We start from the raw sequence: 20,585 nt of genomic DNA on the forward strand, positions 1-20,585 counted from the left end.
ACTTGCTATCTGAGTAGTTATTCCTTGAAGAGTCAGTACCAGGTGCATCCCTGAGTTCTATGTCTCTCCTTCCCCCTTTGCCATTATTCTGACGCCAGGTCTCTACCCTAATTTAGCCACATAATTTCAGGCATTTTCCATATTTATAATTCAGTCTCCAGTCTAAATCAGAATTTAGCTTCCCAGTCCCTGCTTACTCCCTGGTGTTCTCTGATCCCAACATTTTAGCTTTGTCAGATTCTGTGACCCACTGACACACCTTAGTACTATCATCACATCTGCGTGTCTGTTCTGCCCTCCTCCAGCTTAATTCTGTGGCTCACCATTATAATCACTTATGTGTACAGACTCAGATCCTTGAGCCTTTTTTTCCATCGTGAACACTTGGCAAAATTCCAGCTCCTGTTCAATGCAACTTTCAGGCTGCACAGGGACAGAGGAATCTGAAGAAAAGCATACAATGAAGCTGACTGGTCTTGCTTCAAATGCATACCATGAACCTGAGCCTTAGTCCACCCCACATGCCCTGCCTTTTCTCTTCTTATTATGGAAAACCAATTCCTACCAAGAGATGAGGCCAGTTCTGTCTAGGGCAGAAGGCCCTCTCACTTCTCCCCTATGCAAGAACTCTGTTCCAATCATTCTTTCTCCTTTCTCTGTCTCTAGCTACTTATTTCTGATAAGTTGATCAGTCACATAATCATCAAAAGAATAGCAATTTCTTTCATTCTAAAAATATCCTTCAAGCTCCTCTTATTTCCATCAATTTCAGTTTCTTTTCCTAAATAGCAAAATTCATCGGGTCAATTGTCTTTATTCCCTCTCTCCAATTGTTCTACTCATTCTTTTTTGAACTCTTTCTAATTAGGCTTTTGACCCCAGGACTCCAGTAAAAGCATTTTGGTTCAGGACAAGGACATGTGTATTTCTAAATTCAATGGTCAGTTCTCAATCTTCATCTTACTGTTGCATTTGACAATGTGGACTCCTAACTCCTGCCTGAAATGCCTTCTTTTTTTTTAACTTTTATTTAATAAATATAAATTTCCAAAGTACAGCTTTTGGATTACAATGGCTTTTTCCCCCCATAACTTCCCTCCCACCTGCAACCCTCCCATCTCCCGCTCCCTCTCCCATTCCCCATTCACATCAAGATTCATGAAATGCCTTCTTTAATTAGCTTCCAGGCCATCATAAGCCTCTGCTTTTCTTACAGTTTTTTTTTTCTTGTTCCTTCTTGTTCTCTTTTTGTAAACTTCAAATATTGACAGGATCAAAATTGTCTTTACAACATTTTTCCTAGCTAGACTTCCCTGGTGATCCCATGTGGTCTCATGCCTCTTAAGACCATCTGTTACACTGATGGCTCCTGACTTCATACCTTGAACCCATCCCCCTTCCTTAGTCAAACACTGCCATGGGACTTTTGACCCATCCTTGCCTCTTGAATACTCATTAGGAACATTAAACTTACCCTGGAAAGAACTGCGCTCAGTAAATTGTTGTAGCATTTTTCCAGTGCTCATATCCACAATCTTTATCCAAATATAACTTTCAGAAACACAGAACTATGACTCTCACACAAATGGAGAATGAACATGTGTCAAAATTTAGTATTTTAAAAATTTGAGTTCTCATAGGAGAAAACCAGCAGAGTGGAAAAACTGATCAAAAAAAAAAAAAAAAAGAAAGAAAAAGAAAAAAACCAAAGGACCCAGAAAACGTAGATTCCAAGCAGAAAACAGATGTTAGAAACCAAAAAGTTTGCTGAACTTGGAGGCTAAAGTGAACAGTAACCTTTGGGACAATAAAAGTCTTAAAGTTAGGTTTCTACTGGGTGGGAAGTATTTGCATCCACTGGACAAAGCTTCACAGGTGAACATTTTGCTCCATAACAATGAAATCATTTCGCAATGGTAAATAGCAGTTGAACATTTGTGTATGCCCCAGAGAATGAATTCATCCTTGTCAGGGCCTGTGAGGCAGTTATCTGATGTGAAAAGACACACAGTCATCCTTTGGTCTTATTTTCAAGTTTTGGATAATATTTCTCAACACCGCTAGTCATCCATGCTTTCTGTGTTATTTCCACATTGGAAATGTTCATGTTTCATTTATTTCAATTGCATAGGTAAACAATCTCATTCCTTTCTACTTGACCGTCATCACCCTGATCTGAATCACATAGTTTCTTGCCTAGGTTATTGACATGCCTCCTGAATGGTTTCCCTTCTATTTCTATAATTTAGTCTCAGCAAAGCAAAATGAGTGATCTGGTTAAAGTAGCACTCAGATCATAGTATTTCTATTGTTTTCATTTTCCCATCCCAGTAAGGAGTTGACAGGCAGAGTTAGAGAGAGAGAAAGGTCTTCCCTCCGTTGGTTCACTCCCCTAATGGCTGCTACGGCCGGCGCTGTGCCGATCCGAAGCCAGGAGCCAGGTGCTTCTCCTGGTCTCCCATGCGGGTGCAGGGCCCAAGCACTTGGACCATCCTCCACTGCCTTCCCGGGCCATAGCAGAGAGCAGGACTGGAAGAGGAGCAACCGGAACAGTATCCTGTGCCCTGACCGGGACTAGAACCCAGTGTGCCGGCGCCGCAGGTGGAGGATTAGCCTAGGGAGCCACGGTGCCGACAACCAGTAAGGAGTTATTTCAATTGGCTATTAGGCTCTGGATGACCTGTACCTCTCCCCCAAGTTCATCTCCTACAATACTCAATCTCACTCACCATGCTTGTCGCACATGAGCCACCTGTTTTGTAAGCACAGAAAATGTTTCTGTCCCAAAGTCTTTGTACTTGGTCCCCTTGGTGGCACATTCTCCTCCCAGATACTCTCCCTCTTCATCTCCTGCAGGTCACCATCTGAGTGAGGCCTTCACTGACCATCCTATCAGAAATTCACCCCACTCCTCCTACATCTCTGACCCGGCACTCCCCTTACCCTTTCTCAGCTTTGTTTTTCTCCATAGCATTTATAACTCTTTGACATATATTATTTACAGAAGTCAAGTGTGTTTGTGTTTTTTTAAATTTTTCCCCCCACTGTGCTCCCAAAGCCTAGAACAGCTCCTGACACATGGAAATTATTCCAGTATTACTGAGTGAATAAAGTAGTTGATGAAGTGTTAATGTTCTGTCTATTCCTACTACCATTTTACATTTTCTTCTAGATGGTCATGATAAATTTATTAAAGATTTATTTATTTACACACACACACACAGAGGGAGAGGGAGAAAGAGAGAGGTCTTCCATCCGCTGGTTCACTCCCCAGTTGGCCACAATGGCCAGAGCTACGCTGCTCCAAAGCCGGAGCCAGGAGCTTCTTCCTGGTGTCCCACACCGGTGCGGGGGCCATCTTCTACTGCTTTCCCAGGCCATAGCAGAGAGCTGGATTGGAAGTGGAGCAGCTGGGATGTGTACAGGTGCCATATGGGTTGCTGGCACTGCAGATGGAGGCCTTACTCACTTTGCCACAGCGCTGGCCCCCATGCTAACATAAAATGAAGCCATTACTTATTGCTGATTTCTGTTCCAACTTTTTTAAATCCAAACAAATTAAAACTAATAATCATCCATGTGCAAGGTTTCTGCCTATGGAGAACCCAGACACATGGGTTTGTAATCAACTGAGGAGTATGAGATAGTATAAGATGAGCAGATGAAAAGTTAGGATATAAAAGTCAAAGTTAAATCAATAAAGTAAAATTTCAAACCAAAAAATCAATAAAATACCATGGGTCTGAATATTAACAAATAAAATAATTTGGTTTCTGAGCCTCATACTTGGATGTTGTAGAATCAAAGCTTTGCAGTCTCTCTCTGCCTCTCCTTCTCTCTCTGTGTAACTCTGACTTTCAAATAAATCTTTTACAAAAATGTAATAGCAGTTGTACATATTTACTGGGTACAGTGTGGTATGTCAATAAATGTATAAAATATGTATTGAACAAATCAGAGTAATTAAAGTTTCCCTCTCCTTATTGTCACCACTGTCCCTCGCTCTTGAGCAAAAATACATGATGTCATTGTGAAGACCTATTTTGTCGTGGGGACTAGCCATTTTGTTTATGATGTTTTCTTTGATAGTACTACCTTTCCCTTGTTCGGGTTTGTTTTGGTACTGAATTCCTTGTTCTGACTTTCCACATTCTTTTCTTTCTGTTTTTCTTCCTCTGCCGCATAGAAACCACACACATATGCTCACACTTCTGGTTGTGTCTAATGGAGCGATCAGTTCTTCCGCAACTTTAATCAGAACTGGGGGCTTACTCACTAACATAGGTATGCTTTGGTTTCCAACTAAAGGGCTCCTGCCTTCTTTGGTTCCCCAACCTTGTCACAAAAATAAATATTTAAAATACGTGTACGTTTGCATTGCTCCTCTCCCCATAATCTAAGCATCGCGCAGTTATATCTAGATAAGGTGGGTATCCCAAATATAACGAGTGCTGGCTCTGAAAAGAACTTGCTTTGCTTAAGGAAAATGTTTATATTTCATTCCCCGGCTCCTTCCAGAAAAGGTTTTAAGCCAGTTAGGTAAATGGAGAACAATGAAAGCAGCTTTATCAGCACAGAGTGTTTAATTTCTTTTGAAAGCAACATTGCCAACCTTTCTTCAGTGTTTTAGTTGATAATACTGAGAAATTGCCATTTGTACTGAGAAGCTGCCAAATAGAGCCAAGAGCCAAAAGATAAATATAGTGAGCTTCTGGAGGCTGTGTCCTCCTCTCATTTTGAAATATTCTCTGCCCTTCGGGCAGGCACCAGGCTGTCTATGTTTGATACAACATTAACTTTATTGGTGATGTTAAGTAGGAAATAATGAATCCACGTACTGGCTATGGCACTTGAAAGACATGTTCTCTGTCAAACTTATCATAAGCAACCATCTGAGACATTTTTGCTTCGAATAATCAAATCTGTAGTATGTATCTTTTGTAATAGACATCGCTGTTCTTTAAAAACCCTTACTTTGTTGATTATTTGGAAAAATCACTAGATTTTTCAAGATATATAGCAAAAAAAAATTGATAGATATTCAATCTGTCCAGCATTCTCTCATTATTTCTCTGGGGCAGCACTTCTCTCTATAAATGTAGGTCAAATGAAACTCACGTTTCTCTTGCTTTCTCTAAAGTCATTCTTAATTTCTTTTCCTTTTTGCCTGTGCTATTTCTGCTTCCCTTGATGTTTAATGTTCCAAAGTGTTGGAAGAATGTCAGAATATATTGCCCTAGATTTGTACGTTGTTAACTTTATTATCCCCTGTCATCAAAGTCCTTTCAGTTCTATGAAGAACTCTGATGTACATCTTGAGAATAATTTACTGATATTAGTTTCAAGTAAGCTCCACATGTTAAATAATAGCTAATTTGTTGTCATTGCTTTCAAAAATGTTAGGTTTTTGCTTTATAATTTTCTAAGATTTATTTCATTTATTTGAAAGGAGGGCAGAAAGAGGAAGAGAACGAGACAAAGCTATCTGCCAGTTCACTCCCAATGTTCGCTGTGGTCAGGGCTGAGCCAGGCCAAAGCCAGGAGCCTGGAATTCTGTCTGGGTCTCCCACATTAGTGTTGGGGGTTCAAGTATTTGGGCCATCTTCTGCTTTGCCAGGTGCATTAGGAGGGAGCTACGTCAGACAGAACATTGTCACGAGCTCCTACTGTCACGCAGCTCGACAGTAGCAAGTGCGACGTACGACTTGTCGGTCACAGGGAAGAAAGGAACACCAGGACACAAGACTGTCTTTCCAATGAGAGATTTTATTGCTTACACACCAGGGGTTTTTTTTATCACACTACTCATCAGCGTGCTCATTGAGGTCAATACACTTATCAGTATCAATATACTTATCAATCTATACTACTTAATACACTTATCAATAAACTTAACACCACTACTTAATCATGTCTTAACTACTAAACTTAGCTACTTAGCTTAACCTAGCTACTTAGCTTAACCTAGCTACTTAGCTTAACTTCTTAGTTTAACATAACTACTTATCTTCTACTTAACTTACTATAATAACACTTAACTATCAGAGTAACACTATTTCCTTAATGACTAGAGGACTACTGAAATCAATACCATCAATATCAATAATACTACTTATTCATTAATCCATAGATCACAGTATACAGTGTTAAAGTAATTTTGAGGGTTATCCAATTAAATACTATATGTACATCAAGGTCTCCAGCATTATTTACAGATACCTTGCATAGGGTCAAAGCATAGTTACTTTATATTACACATGACTAACACTATTTATAAAAGCTGTGTTTTCAAGGCTCATATCACGGTCACGAAAAAGAGTGTCAGTGTTCAAGGTCCAGAGCTCCACGTCTTGGCAGAGACGGATCTCAGATCAGTCACTTACAGGCAGGAAGTCGTGGGAACGCTGTCACTCTGGGCAGTAGGCTCAAAGTTACCAGGTGGACCGCCAGGCGAGAAGTTGGAGAGGTCCCCTGCTGAGAGGCCTGGTCCGGCTTGGTGGTCAGGTCTGGCAGTAAGCTGATAAGGGGTCCAGGCAAAGCGGTGAGGCAGCATCTCGGCAGGAGTTTTGATCCCGTCCTCGCCTTGTGCCACGTAGCAAAAGCTTGCGGGCTGGCTCTTCGGCTCCAAGTGCAAGGAGATCCAGAGGTTCGCACGCACTGGGCCCACACACACACACACACACACACACTCACACTCACAGAGACAGTGGGGTATTACAGCTCAGGGACAGCTCTGCAGGTCGGCTTGTGCTGCTACCTGCTCCATGCAGAGTAGCAGGCTGCCTCTTCAGCTCCAGATGTGTGGAGATCCAGAGGTTCACACACACCGGATGGAGAGGGGTGTAAAGGCTCCCCTTTTTATCCTCATTTTCCGGCAGTCCTCCAGCTTGCCATCCTCCAACTTGTTGTCCAATCAATGCTGTTTCCTCCTTGCTTCCAGTTGAACCGTCCAGTCAATACTGTTCCCACCTTGCTTATGTTTGAACAGTCCAGTCAGCGTGGGTAGGAGGGTACTGCCCCTAGCGCACCGTTATCTGACTGACCAGCAATGTCTGCTTGGTGTGATTAGGAGTGTCTCCCTAACAGCCGTTAGGCATTGCCTCAGCTCCTGATTTAAAACTCCACTTGACTTTTATTTTGTGGCTAGTGGTAACTTTTTAACTCAATGTTTGTGGAGTTTCCACAGTTCTTCTCCTTTCCAGGTAAGCGGTGATCCATGACTCTTTGAGACTCCTGTGGCATTCTCCACAAGCATTCGGGGCTCAAACCCGCCCTCCAATACGGGACACTGGTGTTACAGCTGGTGACTTACATTGCACCACAACGCCTGCCCCTTCTTTAAAAACTTATTCCTTTACAAGTCTCATAAAACTCTGGAACCTTCTGTGTAATACTGATTCCTGGTATCATAATCATAGCTTTGCTTATAACCTACATCAATAATAAGGATTATTAGAACAAAAATTGATAAATGAAAAACAAGGTGGATTTTTGTTATGGTATCGCCTATGTGCTAAGCTCTTCTACATCTTTTATGCACATTAATCACTGAGAAGTGTTAACACTGAATCATTTTATATAAGAAACACGAAGCTTGGGATGATTTTTAAACTTGCTCTGGGTAACTTGGGCAATGAAAATAGGTGACATTGCCTATGCAAGTGGGGAAATGGTGACATAAGTCTGGTAGATGACACTTTGTAAAGAACGGGCTATGTTGGATGATCTCACTTAATCCTTTGACAAATCTTGGAATAAGTGATGTTACAGTGCTTTTCTAGATGAAGAAACTGAGACAGGTTCACTATTTTGCTTACGATTCCACAGTCACCAATGAGCCAACTCTATTTGGTGAAAAAGTTCGTCAGCAAATACTTTTTTCAATAGTTGCTATGCCATTCAAAAATGGGCCAGATTCTGAGTTTGTGAGGATAACACAGACACAGTCACAGTCTTTTGGGTGTTACCTACCTAAGAGGAAACAATTTTAGCATGGTGCCCATGGTAACATAGCCACAGGGACCTCTAGGACTGGTAGAAGAGAATCCCAGTTCAGACAGGGCAAGGAGCAGGGATTGGAGGAAGAATGGTTTCTGAGCAGGAATGCCACTTAACTGTAACTTGAAGAATCAGTAAGGATTAAGCAAGCGAAGAGGAGAAGGGTGTTTTAGAAAGAACCCCTGGTCTGCATTAGTAGGGGGCTGGAGTTTGGAATGAAATCCAGACACTCAGATACTGAATGTGGTGTCTTTATCACTGGGCCAAGGGCCCAGTCCTATCTACTTTTCTTTACTGATTTCTTAAAGCTGCAGTCACTGATCTGAAATGTTTCTTTTTAAAAGATGCTTACTGCTATGAATCTCCCTGCCCCCTCCATTTTGCTGTGTTGTATTTTCATTGTCAATCAGTTAAAATTAACTTCCAATTTCCTGATCAATTTACTCTTTGACATGGATTATTTGTAAGTATTTTACTTGTAAATACTTTAATTTTTCTGAAAAAACTGTTCTTGATTTCTAATGTAATTTCTTTGTAATCATAGAACATATGATTTGAATGCTTTAATAATTTTGACACTTGTATGGTCCAGAATGTGGTCTATCCTGGTGAATGTTGCTTGTGCACTTGGATATGTACTCTGCTCTTGTTGGATAGAGGATTCAATAAACATTAATCTGCTCAAGTCAGTAGAAAAATAAAGGGGGATAATGCACATGGGAAAAGCGTGGTGATAAAAGCTTGAGAATTTCTAAGAATCATCGGTGTAGCCAGCAGAACAAAATGAGATGGCGGGGAAGGGATGTAGAAGTAAGAAGGCAGAAAGCCAGGGAGCTTTTGAGATACAGCCTAAGCTGTCGCGACTTTCTATTCTCAAGGCAATAGAAAGGTATAAAAGGATTGTTAACAAATCAGATTAGAAGGATTGGCAGGTAATGGAGATCTATGGAGTGGAAAGCAAGAAGAAAAATCAATTATAAAGCCATTGTGGTACACATCAAAGAATGATGTCAAACTGAATATTGACTTCGAGAAGGAAAGAGTGAGGGCATAACCCAAAGATATTAAGGAGGTAAAAATGACAATATTTGGTGAATGGCAGGCTGAAGGGACTGAGAGGAAAGGGGAGGTTTTTAGGATGACTTCGCTTTTCTGGAACTTCTCTGTGAAGAGTGCGTCTATGTGATATGATGCAATCCACTTCATAAGTTTTGATGACCAGTCCATGTTTCATTAAAATTTGAAGTGAACAAATTCTATAGGTCTTATCTGAATTGTATTCACTATGAAAATAGAGCAGTTGAGGTACCAAATAAATATTACAATAACTGATCTAGATGAATTATCCAGAGGCAATTCCTTACTTCTTGCTATTAAAGTATTTACCTTTAACACAATATAGGATTCCACAGTATGTATCTTCTGCATATTCTGTAATACCTCAGCAGTCCAGTGGCATAAATTCACACGGTGAAGTTGGAAGAAGTGTTTTGTTTTTTTTTTTTTAATAGATGAAAAGGAACTTTCAGAAGCTGCCAATTCAGTTAAAACTTTATTTTTCTCCTTTTCCAATCTTTTGCTTGAGAGTTCTAAAATGATTTACATACTCTGGGATTAAAAAATGAAGGGTATTTTTTTAAATTGTGGATTTCTTTGATGGATGAAGTATAGACTTGGAATCCCATGAGATTCCTTCAGTCTATGCTAACACTAAGGAGGTCTCATCGTTGATCTGAGAAGTCTCTGGGAATCTTTGGATTCACTCCATCTTCATTTCCGGTATCTGGATGTGTTTTGGACTCTTTGGAAGCTATGGCCTCATTAGAGGGCCAGGGAAAGGCAATTTCAACAAGCAGTTTTCAAAGCACTAGGTCTCTGAGATTACTCATTAGCCCATTCCAGGGTTCTAAATCTAATAAAACTCTAGAAAATGGATGTCCTGCTTCTCCTGTAGAACTGTGAAGTGGAAACACAGAGCCCATTAGTTGCTCATGTCAGCAGGGGAGAGCAGCAGTTCAGTTGACGTAGGTGGCCAGGTAGGCCAAGTTAAGACTGGTGCCTTAAGCCTCCTTGTCTGCGTCTTAAAGAAATCCAGTGAGCAGAGCAAGGAAGGATCTTGTAGAGGAGAGTTACCATGCCTGCTACTGGTCCCAGAGACCCAGGGGAAGGAGATGCTGTAGCAGGTGTGCGCAGAAGAGGGCCAGAGTGGGCAGTGGTGGGATGGTCATTTCCTGCTTAGCATGGGTAAAGGGCAGAGATGGGTAATTTGAGTCAAGTACACAGCAGGGAAGTGAACATGAACCAAGAACTCTTCTCCCTACACTCACAGCCTCTATGAGCTGCTCACCCTCACCCTAGAATGCTCAGAATTTTATCACCCTAAAGAAAAAAGGGACAAAAGGAAACAGTGAAAATCCTGAGTAGAGTCCTGGAGTCCCCACCCCCTCCCAAATTCAGCTTAAACAAAAAGTAACAAGGCTTTCTGGACTTCAAGAATTCAGGTTTGCATAATGAAATAGAATTAAGTCATGAAAGATAAATGTGGTTACAGAATACAGATGAGGATAGACTATTGCAGGTGTAACTGCAGAATTGCTGTCGGGACGGCTGTGGCTGAAGGGTGATGGTTAGGGGTCAAGGAGTGTGCAAAATAGTGAGGAGCACATCAGTAGGCTTGAAAACTAAGAAGAGTAGGCTATTTTGTTCACTAAATTTTATTACCCTCCCCTCTCAAAGTGAATGAACAGAAAAATATTTTTGTAGAAATGTCGCAGAAAGAATTAGACTGTTGCTACTCAGTAAAAACACTATACTGAATGAAACATCATTGATCTGTGTTATAATTATGTTACATCCTCAAGCGAGTGTCTCCCTTTTATTTGGAGATGAATTATTTAAGATGAAAATTCTTAAAAGTATGAAAGAATTAATGAATATTAGTAATGGCTCTATAGATTTTTCTTGTAAATATTCTAGATTTTTCTTATTCTATGAAGGCTTTATATTTCTTCGTTAGCCTGATCCGATAGCAGGAGCCAGGTACTTATCCTGGTATCCCATGGGGTGCAGAGCCCAAGCACTTGGGCCATCCTCCACTGCACTCCCTGGCCACAGCAGAGAGCTGGCCTGGAAGAGGGGCAACAGGGACAGAATCCGGCGCCCCGACCGGGACTAGAACCCGGTGTGCCGGTGCTGCAAGGCGGAGGATTAGCCTAGTGAGCCGCTGCGCCGGCCTGTTTTATTCTACTTTAAAATCACTAAGAATATAAATACTATTAATACTAGTTGAAATCTTTAATAGCATGAAATTATAACTAGTTTACTGTATTTCTTAGATTTGATATGTGGCATTTTCATTTTTAATTTCTAAAAAGCTTTTTATTGATAAAATGACTTGAATTTTTAAATCTATAAGCAACTGAATTTTAAAACTATTAAGTTAGGGGCCAGTGTTGGGCATAGAAGGTAAAGCCCCCACATGTAATGCCACATCCCATATGGGTGCCAAGTCATGTCCTGGCTGCTAGACTTCCGATCCAGATCCTTGCTAAGGCCCTGGGAAAAGCAGCAGAAGATGAGACATGTGCTTGGGTCCCTGCTACCTTTGTGGAAGACCTGGAAGAAGCTCTTGACTCCTGGGTTCTGCCTGGCCCAGCACTGGCTGTTGCAACTATCTGGGGAGTAAACCAGCAGATGGAAGATCTCTATTTGTCTCTCCTTGTCTCTCTGTAATGATTTTCACATAAATGAAAATTAAGAAAAATATTACTAAACCTATGTAAAATTTTTATTTTATAAAATATTTAATTTTTGCCACCAAACACTTGATCATTGTTTATAATTCTGACACTTGATGTAGGTATATTTTTATCTATTTTTAGCTGCTAAAATAACATAATATTGAAATATGTTTTATTTGTAATTTAGTAGCAGATTTTCTCTATATTCTGATTTAAATGTTGTTCATGTAGACTGGTAATGGATGGTTAGAATTTTATATTATCATTGTGTTCATATTTACTTCTCTTATGTCTAAAATTGTTTTTGAATGTATTTTGGTACTATATTGATCTATAGTCATGAATCTATTATCCACTCCTCAGTTTAGATGTTGCCTTTAATCACACAAGTGTGACCTTACTTTAATGATGTTTGCTATATGCTTGACTTTGAGCAATGTCAATGTTGTTATTTCTGCTTTATTTGGAAGTACAATTGTTTACTACTATACTTCTTGCACTTTTAGGATCATTCTTCCAATTATACTAGGAGTGTTTTCCCTTTTAGTTTAATGAGTTTTCTCCATGCTTAATGTAACTCATTCACTGAAGAACAAAAATGCGACCATGAGTGCAAGCTTTTCACATGCTAGGTTATTAAACATGCCATTTCTGAATATACCTAGACCTTTATTTCAATCTCGGCACCTTTCCAACTGTGTTCCTGACAACAGCCTAGTTTTTTGGATTTTGATTAATTACAAGATTAATATTGAGGGGAAATAGTTAATTAAAAACATTTACTCACAAAAGTCCTTTGGTTCTTTGACCATTTTCTTCTTGGTCTTGAAGTAAAACAATTTTCATGACAAAATTTCTTACTGTTTTCTTTTCATGCACGTGTGAAAAATGACCATTTTGGAAGCTAAAGAACTTAGTGTCTTGAAATAAAAAGAAGGAAACACCCTTGAAAGGCAAGAGCTGCCCTGGAAACACAGAAGGATTAAGATGGGAGTTAACAGCTTATCCTACCCCCATCTGCTTTCCAAATGTGTGGATCACCCATTGAGGTCTGCATAATGGAAAACAAGTGGGCAAGAGGGGAGGCTGAGTTTTGACTGGAAAACCTGTATTACACTTGTCAGTAAGAGCTGTAACCAGGCCAACCATTGAGAGAGATTATTTCTTTTCCTTATTTCCAAGTTGTGGCTATTTAATCGGATTTTTCCTTTTTCTTTTCTTTCCTTTCTTTTACAACTTGATCAATGGTCATGTGATTTCTCAGTACTGAATCAATAATTCTATGTTTAATTTTTCTGTCTAAATTGGAAGAAATATGATACAGATCTTCCTTAACTAATCCATATATGGGAGGTATTCTCTGTGTGCCCTATAACATGCTTTGGTTTAATTCTTAATGGGTTTCACATTCACTCTAAGAAGCTTCCTCAAGTGAGCCAGAGATCCAAGTTCTCTAGCATGACAACAAGAAAGCATTGACTCATTCTAGTATTTCATCCCTTTCTAGCTCTTAGGTCTTTGTTTTTGACCTTTTGGGACTCTCTTGCCAGACTAGTCTTATTCACAGGACAACTAAAGAGGGATGATTGTCCTAAACAGCCACAAAAGAAATGATTTTATTAAATACCCACAGTTTTTGTGTATGGCTAACCTTACTTACATTTAATATACTCTAACCGGTAAACAAATTTTAGACCAATGTCCTCAGATTCAATTTCCTAGAAAATGTCCGTATCTCCTAACAACCTAGAGTTGAATGTTTCTCAGGGCTGTGTTGGAGCTGAACCATGGATAAAGGATGACATTCCTGTCATTACTAAAGCTCTGTGTGGAGAGAGAGGTCACAGAATGATAGAGTGAGCTTCAGAAAATAGACATAGGTCACACACAGAATGAGATGGTGTCAAGAAAACAATTAGCAACAACAGCAACAGGATCATTACATTTTTAAGTTGGAACTTAAAAACATACAGCTAAGAGCTCTTCAAGGATCTGAAGGAAATACCAGAGCTGAGAAAATTCTGACGTAGAATTAGTGTGCTTGTTACGGAAATGATGAAAGAAAGACCTTGTTTGACATCATTTCAAGTTTGTTGACCATTAATGTTCACTTGTCTCAAATTGCTTAGTTTCTAGCAATGTGGTGTTAATTAGGCCAAGGTCACAGGTTTAATCTCTGTGTGGGTTAGCCAGTGTGGGGTGTTGGTTCAGACAGCAGTAGGGCTTTCCCAAAGCATATCTTCCAGTACCATAACTATGTTTATTAGGCAAAATACTCTGGAGAAATTTGTTAAATTCTCTGAGCCTTGGAATTCTACATTTGCAACACAGAGGAAATAGTCCATAATTTTTCTATATAGGAGTGTGCAGGACAGGGGGATGAGGTGGCTGTATGTTCTCTAAAATCCTGAACAGTGGGGTGAGCACCTGGCTTAGCCATTGAGACCCCAGTTGGGACACCCACATTGCATATTGGAGGGCCTAGGTTCAAGTCCCAGCTCTGCTCCCAATTCCAGGTTCCTGCTAATACACTCCTGGAGGGGCAGAAAGTGATGACCCAAGTGAGTGGGTTCCTGCCACACATATGGGAGATGTGCATCCCTGCTGAATCGGTGCTGGGCCATTCCGGGTACGTGGGAAGTGACCCAGTGGTTGTAAGTGAGCGATTGTGCGCACTCTGTGTGTGTGTGTGTGTGTGTGTGTCCAGAACTGCCTCTGCCAACCACTCTGCCTTTCAAAAAGAAATAGAAAAGCAGTCACAAACCACTTCATTTTGCTAACAAGTTCAATGTTAGATTCATTAAAAGAAATATCTGAAAAATATGACACAAATGTAAATTGTGATTAGCACTATCCTAGTCATTCGTGACCGTTTTCTTGTAAACCATGCCTTTAATTTACAAGGATGACCAACTCAGTTTATCTCGGACTTGATCCAGTTTCAGTGTGAAAATTCACAGCTTTCTCAGAAACTCTGTTCTGGACAAACTCGGGGTGTTGGTCATACTACAGTGAATAGAAGACAATAGTTCGTAGCATCTCTAATTCTCAGCTCAGTGGCAGTTTTCCTCTTGAACAGCATGTTCATTAACATGTTCAACATAACTTTTGGAGTCCCCATAATGCAACTGTACTTAGTGAGACAGTGAACATATAACTATATACAACAACAACAAAAAACTGAGTTTCTACCCTTAGAGAAAAGCCATTGTATTCCGTGAGAGAAATTAAAATTGAGTAAGCTTGCGAATAAGAATATAGTTACAAGTTGGAAAAAATGAACTGAAGAAAAAAGAGCAAGTGTCTATGAGACAGCATAGAAGATAAGACCATCTTTCTGGAAGGGAAGAGGGGACCATGATACATAAAACTGAGGTGTGAGGGATTCCGAAGCATCAGCTGGAGAAATCTAGGAGTGTGGTGGTGGTGGGCGGCGGAAGTCACAGATGAAGGTGGATTTTCCTTCTCCATTTTGCAACCTTGGTATAGCACAGTACCTGACATAAAGTGGGAAGGTGCTCAGGAGTAATTTGCTGAATGAATAAATGAATGAATGATTCCAGGAGTCTTAATATTTAGTAAGTAAAGCTGGAGTTTCAGATTTGTGACCCTGTAATGGGAGGGAGATTTGGGGGCATAGACACTTCGACTGTTGTTCCCTACATCACACTGACGGGAGGGAGAGTCTTTTGTCTCTACTGTCCTTAACACTGTGAAAGATCCGGGGATTTGGATACCCTACCCTAAGCCAACTCTGTTGGTTGGCTGCCTTGAAGGCCTGACCTGGATGTCCCATAGCTTACTAGGACTTCTCACTCTAATCACAACTGACTAGTGATTTTTAAAAAAGCCCTTTTTTCATTTTAAGGAATGAACAGGTTTTGTACACTGATACTCTGAAATGCTATGATTAGTATCATTCTATTTTATTTCCTCCTGCATTTTTACCTTATACACCAAAAATTGTAGATTTTGTTTACAAGTGTGATTTCTGGTCTGTTAAACATGTTGTCCTTGTAATTAAAGAAAAAGTTGCTACTCCACGCTCCTGTGTGTCTTAATCATTTTCCATTTATTATGTAATATTTCGTTACTCATTACCTTATACCTTTCAATGCCAGGCTTACTTCTGGACTTCCGTATGTTGTTGCCATTTCTTTCTCTGCTTCTCTTTGGATAATTAGTACCTTTTGGCAGTTATGGGTACCATGGCATGAAGCACCTGAAGCACATGATCGATATTTATTTTTACTTTTTATTAAGTTCCTCTTCTCCATCTTCGCTCTTACCTCTGCCTGATACGCTGGTACCAACTATGTCAATATTTGCTAAGTAAAAATATGCTTTCAGTTGATATGAAATAAAAATGAAAATCTTGAGAATAGAAACAGAGCATTAAATTTGGGGAAAAATAGGTGAGGCCTCTAATGGATAAAATGTAGATGCAGACCTTTTTGCAGCACAGAGTTTAGCAAGAGACTGGTAACTGAGATAGAGGAAATGGTGGCCATGAATAAGTCAGCAGTCTCACGTATCACAAGAGAAGGAAGTTGCCAAGTCTATAAGAGGACTTGAAATCAGGTCAAATTGTTGCAGTAGTTCTGGGGTGCTCCTGTTTGAATTTATCTTAGAATTAAAACTGGCAAATCTTAGATTTGCAGAAAGAGGAAGTGTTACTGTACCTCTTGGTGACGTTCCCCTGAGCCTGCCTCCCCAGTGGACTAGCATCTAAAGGAGCTGAATTACTCTGCAGGCAGGTGCCAGCAGCAGTAATTGAAAGGGTGGAGTTAACAAAACCATAGGCTCTCATGTCTTGGAGGTCAGCACATGGGTTATCCCCTCTAATTTGCCTGTGCATCTAATCATATTGCATGCCTGTGCATCTAGTAACTGAAGTGTATGCTGCAGTCAGATGATAATATCTAAGAGTGGAAAATTCTGTCTTAATTTTGCTTTTGCAGATTGCAGGAAATGCTGGAGTAGCTCTTGCTTGCTTGGATTGCTACCTTTGCTGATAGGTGGTGGGGACTGTCACTTTAGTTACAGCTTAATTTACAATCTCTGCAGGCCTCCAGATCTTTGATGCCATAGGATTAGAACTTTCTTTGGGAAAAGAAACAAAGGATCCGGAAAACAATTAAGGAAATGGCAGTAGGAAGTCCTTACCTATCAATAATTACTAGAATGTAAACAGATTAAATTCCCTAATCAAGAGGCAGAATGGCTGAACTGAATAGAAAATAAGAAGTCCCAGCTATACTCCTATGCTGTCTACAACAGATTCAACACAGAAAGTGAAGGGATGGAAAAAGATATTCCATGCAAATGGAAAGTTAAAGCAGAGTTGTGTATATTTAAATCAGTGTTAAAACTTTCTACTGCATTGTGGAGGAGGTTTTCTTTCCACAATATGCACTTCTCTAATATGATTGTTTTATAATAAGCAAACATTACATATTTTGTACATTTCTCAAAATATTAGGTATGTTTTAAATTGTAGTCTGCATACGGAGCAATTAATGAGCTTGCATTATTATAAAGAGAACTAGATTTTTAAAGACAGGAATTTATCACTAGGGAATAATTTTTTGGACTAACCTATGATTCTACAATGTTTTGCAGCCATCTTTTACTCCTGCCTCCCTTCCTCCTCTTGTAGAACTCCTATTTAGGAAAAGTCTTGACACTATCTGATAATAAGGTATTTTTCCATTGTTTATTAACTTCACATATACAAATCAAACTCTAGAAAGCATGAGATATCTAGAGTTGCCATTAAATTGCCATACTTCTAGCTGATGGTAACACAAGTCAACAAGTCTTTTTAGTTGGATATCTGGTCACAAAAATAATTTCAGAAAATGTATTAATGTGCCATTTTAAATTCTCTTGAGGAAAAAAGTATACAAGCAGCCATATTATTTTAAATAATACTCTTATTTAATCTGACATCATTTTAGAGCCCAAAAACTATCATCAGCCAGTTATATTTTCCCATGAATTAGATTAGAATTACATGTTGGCCATGCAAGGTGTTAGAGGTGAGAAGGAGCACCGCTGATCCAAGAAGCTTGTTGTTTTGAGAGATCAGATGTACCCACAGGAAAACAAAACTACATCCATTTAGAAGGCAGTAAGAGCACAAGTAGACAAACTAAATACCTAATTGCCATGAGCATTCAGAATAAAGCAGACTAGAGTAAATGAAATTTAACTGGACGTATTTCCTAGAGCATGTTCTTAATCTCCAAATTTCCCTTTGTGACTATCTCAGCTCAAACTGGCCTCCTGGGGATTGGGCTATTATTGCTCTCGGGATTCCTTGACGGGTCTGATAACTCAGTTTGGCGTGGCGGCAAGGGACTTCAGTGGGAGTCCAGTGATTGCATGTTGGTTTGGACTTCTGCGGCTAGAGCAGCAGCTCAGTCTAAACCAATAGCCGCCTCTAAATTTACCAGAAAACACTGATGCGCTCCTCCAATCTGGTATTGTGGATCTCATGTTGATATGGAGTTCAGTTGTGTTCTTCAACCATGAGGCAGCCATGCGTGGATTGAATATCACTCTTTTTTAGCACTATAAAAGCGACTATAAATATGCTAAACATCATTTGACCAACTGCTTACTTTCCCCACTTCATTAGAGAAGAAAATGACCCCATTCACAGAATGTTTAATTTCCTTTTCTACAGAGCCAATTACTAAAGCATAATCTTGCTGACAAGGAAAATTATTTCAGAACAATGAGAGGAAAACCACTAGCGTGCTATCTTAACTATTCTTACAAAATCAAGTTATAGGTCAAAAGTAGGGTAAATCACATCCCAGATGTCAGGAGAGATCAAGGCTTTTATACAATGATCTCATGGAAGGTGCTAGAAGGTGACCTGGGCTCAGACTTTGTCCTGCCTTTCTTGGCCACATGCCACGATGAGTTTGAGTAAAGTGATACCTGAAGTTAAGCTCGCTTCTTTCTGATGTTCCTTTCTCTAATCGCCCACCTGGTAGTTTTTGGTTGGTTATCAGTGTGCTCTGTGTGACAGCAAACTCTATGTAATCATTTAGTGCGAATTGATGGTAGTAGTTCCTGGGTGGGAACAGTTAAGAAAACAGACTCTGGAAAGGATAAATAGTGAATTCCTGGGGGTTTCCAATTACAAACTGTGAACTCAGTTAAAATTTTCAACTTCTGTGAGCCCTAATGACCTCATCTGTAATTTGGAGTTAATGATTGAACCATGTTCATAGGGCGGTGGGAACAGTTAAATGAGATAATGCACTTAAAATAGGATACATATATTAACTAAAAAATACTAAGTATGACAAGGGTACTTGAAAAAGTTCTTAGAAATGGAATTAAATGATAAGTTTATTTTTGGGAAAATACTTTGTAGTTCTTGCATAGTTTTCTCATAATATGCATGTTCCTAAACTTTCTGAAGATCCCTTATATGAATAGATTAACATTTTTGCCCCAAAATAAATTTATCTTTTAATTACATTTTCTATGAACTTATTGAAGTAATCTTAAGTTTGAAAGCTAATCAAAGTTTCAGATATTTTGAATTTGTGTGTTACTCACATGCCCATTTCTGTTATCCCTGAATGAAAAGTAAAATTTAGTGAGTCTGGTTTGGAGCTGTGGCTCAGCGGGTTAACACCCTGGCCTGAAGCTCTGGCATCCCATGTGGGGGCCGGTTCTAGTCTCTGCTGCTCCTCTTCCGATCCAGCTCTCTGCTGTGGCCTGGGATAGCAGTGGAGGATGGAAGAAGCTCCTGGCTCCTGGCTTCGGATCGGCACATCTCCAGCCATTGCGGTCATCAGGGGAGTGAACCATCGAATGGAAGACCTCTCTCCCTCTTTCTGTATCTCCTGTCTCTCTGTAACTCTGACTTTTGAATAAATAATAATAAATAAATCTTTAAAAAAATTTAGTCAATAACTAAGAGCCACACATGCAGTCTAATTGTTATATAAACATGTATATACACAGAGATCCCAATTAACTTCAGTTGAACGCCTGTGAAGTATTGAATCTCTACTAATTATTGGTAGAACAGTTGGATGTATCAGAGTGTACTGTTGAGTAAATGATTTCTTTCAGCTGATTCATTCAGCTGTCATTAAGATGGGCAGACAGGTTGTCACCCCACTTGTAAGATTTCAAAATGGTGGTCATTTATTGCAAATGGCAAACTATAGACACTCTTAAAAATTAATGTGTGGGCTTTGCTGCTTTGCCAAGTTATGTTTCCCTGATGGATGCTTTTTTTTTTTTTTTACTTTTTCTATAACTTCTTGTGCCTTTGACTTTTTCCTAAGGAGATGGTGCTCTTTTGCATAGTGCCCTTACGTCCCCCTGAGACTCCTTCAGGAACCACTTGTTGTTTTGGTAAAGGCAGTCCACAATCCTGAGAGAACTTTACAGATTGCATCAGGGTGATGGTTTCCTAAATGGTGTACAGGATTGTAAATGCTACACGAGATATATGACCAAAATCTCTTGGGCGCTAGTTAGTACGAACATCGAAAGATGTCAGAGGCTGGCAATACAATTGGAATCCCTTCTATGCACCAGGTACTTTATACATGTTCTTTATTATTCACAACTACAACTCTGATTAGTTAAGTTGTATACAGTTTTATTTTGATGTTTGTTATTGAAAGTCATAAAAATAAATATAACTTGCCACAGATCATACAGAAAAATAATCAAGCAGGGTTTTGAATGCAAGTTAATTTTGTTTCAGAAAGTGTGATGTTTCCAACATACCATGGCAAATATGCACTCATGGATAAGCACCTTCCTAAATGTGTTAACTTTAAAATAACCCTATAAAATAGCTAT

General features: G+C 39.6%; 1 long non-coding RNA gene across 1 annotated transcript in view; it reads left to right on the forward strand.

The window, feature by feature from the left end:
- Positions 1-19,632, forward strand: part of LOC149123560 (uncharacterized) — a 43,461-nt gene extending 23,829 nt beyond the window's left edge. Inside the window, exon 3 of the long non-coding RNA XR_016216237.1 lies at positions 19,468-19,632. This is a non-coding gene — a long non-coding RNA (uncharacterized LOC149123560). The remainder of the gene's footprint in view (positions 1-19,467) is intronic.
- Positions 19,633-20,585: the final 953 nt, after the last annotated feature.

This window comes from Oryctolagus cuniculus, chromosome 11, assembly GCF_051225735.1.
Source record: "Oryctolagus cuniculus isolate XC-2025 breed Fujian yellow rabbit chromosome 11, ASM5122573v1, whole genome shotgun sequence".
In the NCBI taxonomy this organism is placed as follows: Eukaryota; Metazoa; Chordata; class Mammalia; order Lagomorpha; family Leporidae; genus Oryctolagus; species Oryctolagus cuniculus.